Source organism: Myotis davidii, unplaced genomic scaffold, assembly GCF_000327345.1.
Source record: "Myotis davidii unplaced genomic scaffold, ASM32734v1 scaffold151, whole genome shotgun sequence".
NCBI lineage: Eukaryota > Metazoa > Chordata > Mammalia > Chiroptera > Vespertilionidae > Myotis > Myotis davidii.
Genome location: NW_006285248.1, coordinates 3041813 through 3049659, shown reverse-complemented (window position 1 = coordinate 3049659; position 7847 = coordinate 3041813).

The window sequence follows — 7847 nt, the reverse complement described above, 5'->3', positions numbered from 1 at the left end:
TTAAGAGGTTTTATTCCCTCCCTAACTTCAGGGGAAAATCCCTACCTGGGGAAACAACCTTTATCAGAGAGGTGACCTTGGTTAAAACACATAGTGCCAAGAAGGTGACCAAACATATTAAGAACAGTATGCCATATATGCCAGGTCCCTTGAAACAGCAAGGATGGACCAGCTCCCAGCACCCCAGTAGGTTGTGAGAGAACTCAACCCAGTAATTGTAGCCCTAATTATGATATTATAAACTTTGTCCTCTATGAAGGTATACAGCTGGGATAGTGTTCGATTTGAGCAGTTTATCAACTTCTTGAAGGGTACCTCCATATCCATCTCAATATTTAGCACAGTATCAAAAAGGGGGATGGGAAATGAGGACGTGAAGGATAAAACAAGAGTGTTTATGGACATAGTTCAATTGGTATCAACAAATACTGACTAAATATATATAATGTCCAAATACTTTATGAGTATTACCTAGGATATAAAGGTGACCAAGAAGAGATCCCTACTTCCAAGGTCTTGGTACTGCAGGAGGAAGTGATTAGAGATTTACAAATATTACAAAAATGCCATGTGAAATAAGAGGAGGATCCTGAGAGAAGTGAAAACATTAAGGGATGTCAAAAGAGGGAGGCAGCTGGTCTGGTGTCTGCAGAAAGCCTGGCCTGAGGGAAGGTGTTTCAGGCAGCACTGACAGGCTCAGGGTTCCAACAGGCAGGGCTGAAGAGAGGAAACGGTGTTAGTGTGATGAGCACAGACAATGAATGGCCACAGACTCACCAGTTGTCCTATTTGACTGAGGAAAAGAGATATGTAAAAAGAAAACTGAGCATTGAAGCCAGAAAGGTCAATTTAGTCTGGCAGGGTTTTCTCAAGATACAGGTTATGAATGAATTAAACAGTTCCTGCTAGTACTTGCTATCTACTCTCAGCCCTTCTAGTCTATGCCCCGCCCTCACTGTCAAACTCTGGAAAGCTACATGCTGCATTTGCAGGACTCCTTTGCCTCTCGGGACTGATAGATGATGTAGATGCTGGCAATGAGATGTACTCTCAGGGCATTAAGCAGGCAGGAAGGAGACAGAGCCGGCTTTGTATAGCAGTGCCAGCTAGCGAGATTGAACATTTCAGGGACGCTTTCAGGAGCCTAGTTTTCTGAAGTCACGTAGGGATATCCCCCCCAAAGTGAAAGATCACTCACGGCACCTTGACTCCTGACCGCTATAAGAAAGTGTTCAGTGGCCTCTTTCAGTTCTGGAGTTAATGTGGACAGGTGCCACATTTGAGTGTGCTGCTCCTATCCACTTACCAAGAGTTTCAGTTCTTTGTGGCCTCCATCCTGCAGCCAAACAAGCCACCCTGCAATTTATTGGCTTAAAATACAAGTCATTGTTTCCAATGAGTCCATTGGGTCTGGCTGTCCTAAGATAGTCTCAGTGGGGAAAGCTCAGCTCTCCTCCCCCTGGTCTCTCATCCTCCGGCAGCCAGGCACAGGATTCAGCAGAGGAAGGAGAGAGCACCTTTTTAGCTTCTTCTTGAATCACATTCTCTATGATCCCGTTGACCAAAGTGAGTATCATGGCCCACCCAGAGTTAGAATGGGAAGACACCACAAAGTTACACATTAAAGTATATGGACACCTGCAGGCCATTAACTGGGACCATTGATGTAAATTTCTACAAAACTGAGTACATTTGAAAGCTGCCGGTTTTGAGCAGGGTCAACGTGAGAGGAGTTTCTATGGCTGCTCCCGGCTGCAGCTTGAGCAGCTCTGGCTTTCAGTCATTTATATCCAGGGATGTTTAAAGTGTCTGCTGCAGATGCAGATACACGAGGAGTCCTCCACAGGCCTTCATGGAAAATCTTCAAGTTTTTAGAGCAAGCCACACCTTCTTCGGTAAATTAGTAAATAAGCATTTCAAGGAATAGTTTCTGGCTTGGGTCCTAGCAGTGACTAAGTGTCTGCTAATGGAATAGTAACCACGAGACCTGACCCGCCAATCAAGATTGGTGTTATCTAATATCAACACCATAAAGTTGCATAACTGGAGAGGCTGTATGCAGGGCTGAGTATAAGCAGGTCCCGAAATTGCACAAGCAAGAGGCTCAGATGCCCGCAGAACCCATACATTGCTGCCTCTCCCCAAACTAATAATATCCGTAGCCTCCTGAGGAGTTTCCTATAACCAACTGACTGCAGAAGGAAAAACATGTCAGGCTGGTTGATGGTTTTGCCATATGCTGGCACCAGCTGAAATTGAACTTCTGTGTATGAAAGCCCCAATTAGAAGCGGCCCAGTAGAAGGATGATCAGAAAGAGGAATACACAATGGGAAAAACTTTAAAGATGTGTATCTCGTTCTCCATGTTGCCTGAAAGGAGAGATAAAGAGAAGTGCGGATCTAAACAGTTCACAGCCTACAGCTATGGTTTGGCCAGATAGTCATGGATGAAAACGGAACACAAATAGAGAACCGGTTATGCGAACGTCTGGAGAAAAGAAAGGCCTGTGGATGGACTCCTCGAAATGGCAGAGAGTGGGAGAATGTTTGCTGTCCAATGAATGCTCACCAATGGAACTCATTGAAGAGAAGCCTACCTAGTCGGGAGGACAGAACCTGGTCTGTGAATTTCACCCAGCCTCTTTCTCCCTGGCTCCCCTAGGGCTGACCCTGATAGCAGAGATGGAAGTGATGCAGGGTTCAGCAATGTGGACTTTCACTAGAGAAGAGGCAGAAAATGCTACTGCGGAATGCCTGCTGGCCTCAAGGAGACATCAGAAAACTTAAGGAAAAACAACTCTCAGACAGATTTGAAAATATGGCCATAAAACAAAACTTTTATGGTTTGACTAATATAAAATTATTTTAGAAATAATTAAAAATTTAATATATAACTATTAATTTATATGCAGACTGAATAGGAGAATGGATATATATGAATATCAAATATTTTAGCAGGAAGATCAAGATGAAAGATTATCCTAACACAGAACTATAGACCAAAGACAGGTGAGAAGAAAAATGGAGACCAGGAGGACAGATGTAGGAGTTCTAATATACGTCTAATAGGGATTCCAGAAGAAACAGAAAATGAAAGTGATTATTTAAGATAAAAGAAGAAAATTACTCAAAGTGATGAATTCATAGATTTGAAATTTTCAGATTAGTGAAGAAAAAAATGCCTAAACACATTGTGGTGAAATCTCAGAACTCCAAGCACAAAGAACAAATCCTAAAAATGTACAGAGTAAAATAAGGAGTTGCTCACAAAGAAAGGAGAATCAGATTGACATTTGCTTTCTTGCCAGGGGCGACCCACTCCTGCTCAATCCAGCTCTGTGGCCACGGCTGGCTGAAAGCAGGTATCTGGGGTTTGTTTACCTTCTATAATTGAAACTTTGCTGCTTTTAGTAGAGATCAGAGCTGGGCCACAGCAGGCGGGAAACCTTGGCTTCCTCCATCATTGGAGCAAGCAAGCCTCCTGCTCACTCCAGCTCCGTGGCTGCCGGCTGCCATCTTAATTGGGTTGATCTGCATATAGTCGCTCTGATTGGCTGGTGGGCGTGGCTTAAGGCATAGCAAAAGTACCATCAATTTGCATGTTTGTCTTTTATTAGTATAGGATATTTATGAAAGAAAATGGCACAGAAAGATTTACTGTAAAGAACTAGAAAGATATACCAGAAAAACAATGCTGGAATGTTAACATTAATATCAGTAAAACAAAAATGTAAATAGAATTAATAAGAATATTATATTGATATTGGCATAAATTACTTTGATATACTTGGAGAACCTACCAATGATGCAAATACAAAGCAAAACTTGCATTTTGTGGGGGGAGGAGTCCTGAAAATAAATACACTAAGTATCAACTCAAAAAGCTAAAGAGAAAGTTGAGTAGGGGGGGAGGAAGAGAATAATCAAATAAGCTAAAAAATAAATTGATAAATATAAAACTAAAAAACAAAAATAAGTAGCTGATTAATCAAATGAAAAAGCTAGTTCTTTGATAGGAGTTCCTTAAAAAGAGCAATTGGATAAACACTGTCAAATGTACTCATAATAAAAGAAATAAGACAACACTAGGAGTGAGAAAAAAAGTAAAAGAAATATAATTATAAGCAAATTAAATAAAAATTTATATGAAACTAATTGGAAAATTAGTTGAAATATATTATTTTGCAGGAAAAACTGAGTTACCAAAATTGACTCAAAAAGGAACTGAAATCCTACAAAGACCAATAACCATAAAAGAAATTTAATAGGAAATAAAAACCCTAAAAGGGCACAATGCCCAGAAAATCTTCTGGGCACACTGTATTAAACCTGCAAAGAACAGATAATTCCTGTTAAAGAACATAGCAAAAGATGGAAAGTTTTCAGTTCATTCTACAAGTATAGCATAACCCTGAATCATAACCAGATAAAAATAGAGGGGAAAAACCACACACAAACAAAACAAGAAACCCAAAGACAAATAGAGGCAAAAATCCGAAATAAAATATTAGAAAATCTAACCCAGCACTGCATTAAGAGAATTGCATCCTGAACCAATAGTCTTTTTTTAAAAAAATATACTTTATTGATTTTTTCACAGAGAGGAAGGGAGAGGGATAGGGAGTTAGAAACATCGATCAGCTGCCTCCTGCACACCCCCTACTGGGGATGTTGCCTGCAACCAAGGTACATGCCCTTGACTGGAATCGAACCTGGGACCTTTCAGTCCGCAGGCCAAAGCTCTATCCACTGAGCCAAACCAGTTAGGGCTGAGCCAATAGTCTTTTCACAGAAATGCTAGGATAGTTTAACATTAGTCTCTTAGTGTTAAAAGCTTAAAAGAAAGAAAAATTATATCATTATCTCAGGACACACGAAAAAGTATTTGCTAAAATTAGCAATTATTCCTGATAGAAAGTTCTTCTTAAGCAACTTGATAGAAGACACTGCCAGAAACCCACATGAAGCTTTCGATGAATTACAAAGAGCATTCCCATTAAATTAAAGAGTTCCTCCACTCTCATAACTCCTCAGTAGGGACTGCTCCACCACAGCAAGGCAGCAAATGAGGAAACAAAAAGACATCTGACCCAGGAAACACATGATCCAACCCAGGAGAGAGACAAAGGGAAGCCCCAGAATTATGGTGAAAGAAAATGTGGGCTGGTAGACATGCAGCCGTTCTAGAGTGAGGACTAGGAAGATGAGTAGCTGTAGGAATGATAATTCCAAGGTAGGTTGGAGGGATACTGAAAGAACTGTGTTAAAATATATTGAGAAGTGATGTAGACTTCAGGCAGGGTTTTAATATGAATTTGTGATAGGTACCTAGAACATAAAGCAAAGGAAAAAAATGAGTTAACTATTAACTCTGGGGAGGGAGAGTTATTTAAGGAAATAATTGAAGTATAGTATACTATCTGACTCAGTTGCAAATAACATATATAGTCATATATGTAAAATGTAAACTCTAATATTGATTCAACCAAAATTGTGATATAACCTGTTTGGGAGAATGGGGGAGGGTTATATATATAAAAGAGTTAATTCTTTATCTTCCATAATAGGGATTCAGTAGACAATATCTGAAATTTTTTTTAAAAATAGCATAAGCACATTATTTAGTGATATAAATGCTAAAACCCAGGAGAAATAACTGTAGAATTAAAAGTGGTGCCGCTGAGAAGTGGCAGAGTGGAGAGCCTAGGTTTTGTTGAGGGTCTTGTAAAACTCAGCACTTACTTAAATACCTGCATGTTATTACTTTGATAAAAATTAAATTTATATTTTAAAAAAGAAAGGATGACAATACCCAGTAAGGGTGTGGAGAAATGTATATACTCTGATACTACTGGTGAGAATAAATTAATTTTTTAAATTAGCATTTTTATTGATTTTAGAGTGAAAAAAAATGGAAAGGATAAAGAGATAGAAACATCGATGAGAGAGAAACATTGATCGGCTACCTCTTGCACACCCCCCACTGGGTTACCAAAGAGATCAAAGAAGAAATTTAAAATATCCTGGAAATGAATAACAATGAAAACACAACAATCCAAAACCTATGGGACACAGTGAAAGCAGTACTGAGAGGGAAGTTCATAGCATTACAGGACTATCTCAAAAAAAAAAAACCCCCACAAGAAAAACTGGTAATAAATGATCTAACTCTACAACTTAAAGAATTAGAAAGAGAGCAACAAGAAAAGTCCAGAGTGAGCAGAAGGAAAGAGATAATAAGAATCAGAGCAGAAATAAATGACATAGAGACCAAAAAAAAAATTACAAAAGATCAATAAAACCAAGAGCTGGTCCTTTGAAAGGATAAACAAGATTGATGAACCTCTAGCCAGGCACACCAAGAAGCAAAGAGAAAGGACCCAAATAAACAGAATCAGAAAGAGGCGAAATAACAACAGACCCTACAGAAATACAAATGATTGTTAAAAAATACTATGAACAACTCTAACAAACTAGACAACCTGGAGGAAATGGACATATTCCTAGAAAAATACGATCTTCCAAAACTCAACCAGGAGGAATAAAAATATCTGAATAAGCTGATAACTATGGAGGAAATTGAAGCAGTAATCAAAAAACTTTCAACAAACCAAAACACAGGACCAGACAGCTTCACAGGGGAGTTTTATCAAATAGTCAAAGAAAAAATAAAACCTATCTTCCTCAATCATATCAATTGATGGAGAAAAAGAATCTGACAAAATCCAACACCCTTTCTTGACAAAACCTCTCAGCAAAGTGGGAATAGAGGAATCATACCCTATTCATAATAAAAGCCTTATATGACAAATCTACAGCCAACATCATACTCAATGGGCAAAAACTAAAACCATTTCCCCTAAGAACAGGAATGAGACAGGGATGCCCACTTTCACCACTCTTGTTTGACATAGTACTGGTAGTGCTATCCATAGCAATCAGACAAGAAGAAAAAATAAAAGGCATCCAAATTGGAAAAGAAGAAGTAAAATTGTCATTATTTGCTGATGACACTATATTATACTTAGAAAACCCTAAAGACTCCATCACAATACTACTAGACTTAATAAATGAATTTAGCAATGTAGCAGGATACAAAATTAACACCCAGAAATCTATGGCTTGTTTATACACCAATAATGAATTCACAGAAAGAGAAATGAAAAAAAAATCCCATTTACTATTACAACACAAAAATTAAGGTACCTAGGAATAAATTCAACCAAGGAGGTAAAGGACTTTACTCAGAAAATTACAAGATCCTGAAAAAAGAGATAGAAGAAGACATAAACAGGAATCAAACCAGTGACCTCTTGGTTCATGTGGACACTCAACCACTGAGCCACATCATCCAGGTAAGAGTATAAATTAGTATAAGCTTTCTAGAAAGCATGTTGTAAGGAAGTGTCAAAATTTCAATGTTCCTATCATTTAGGCCAACAATTTCTCCTCCAGCAAATACTTGAAGGAAAACAGCAAGAGAAATATGCAAAGATTTACCTAAAATGATGTTCATGGCATCATTTTTTAAAATATTGGGACATTCTCACTATTTATGTACATTATTAATAGAGGAATGACTGAGTAGATTATATACTTCTATACAGAATAATACTTGCAGATTTTAAAAATAATAGTATGGGAGGATAAGGACACATATGTAATACCTTAATCAATAAAAAATAAAAAAGTAATAAATAAATAAAAATTCCTATATAATAAAATGCTAATATGCAAATAGACCGAACAGCGGAACAACCGAACAACTGGTCGCTATGATGTGCACTGACCACCAGGGGGCATGTGTCAAACATGATGAACATTGGCTGCGGCAGGGGGGGGGCACG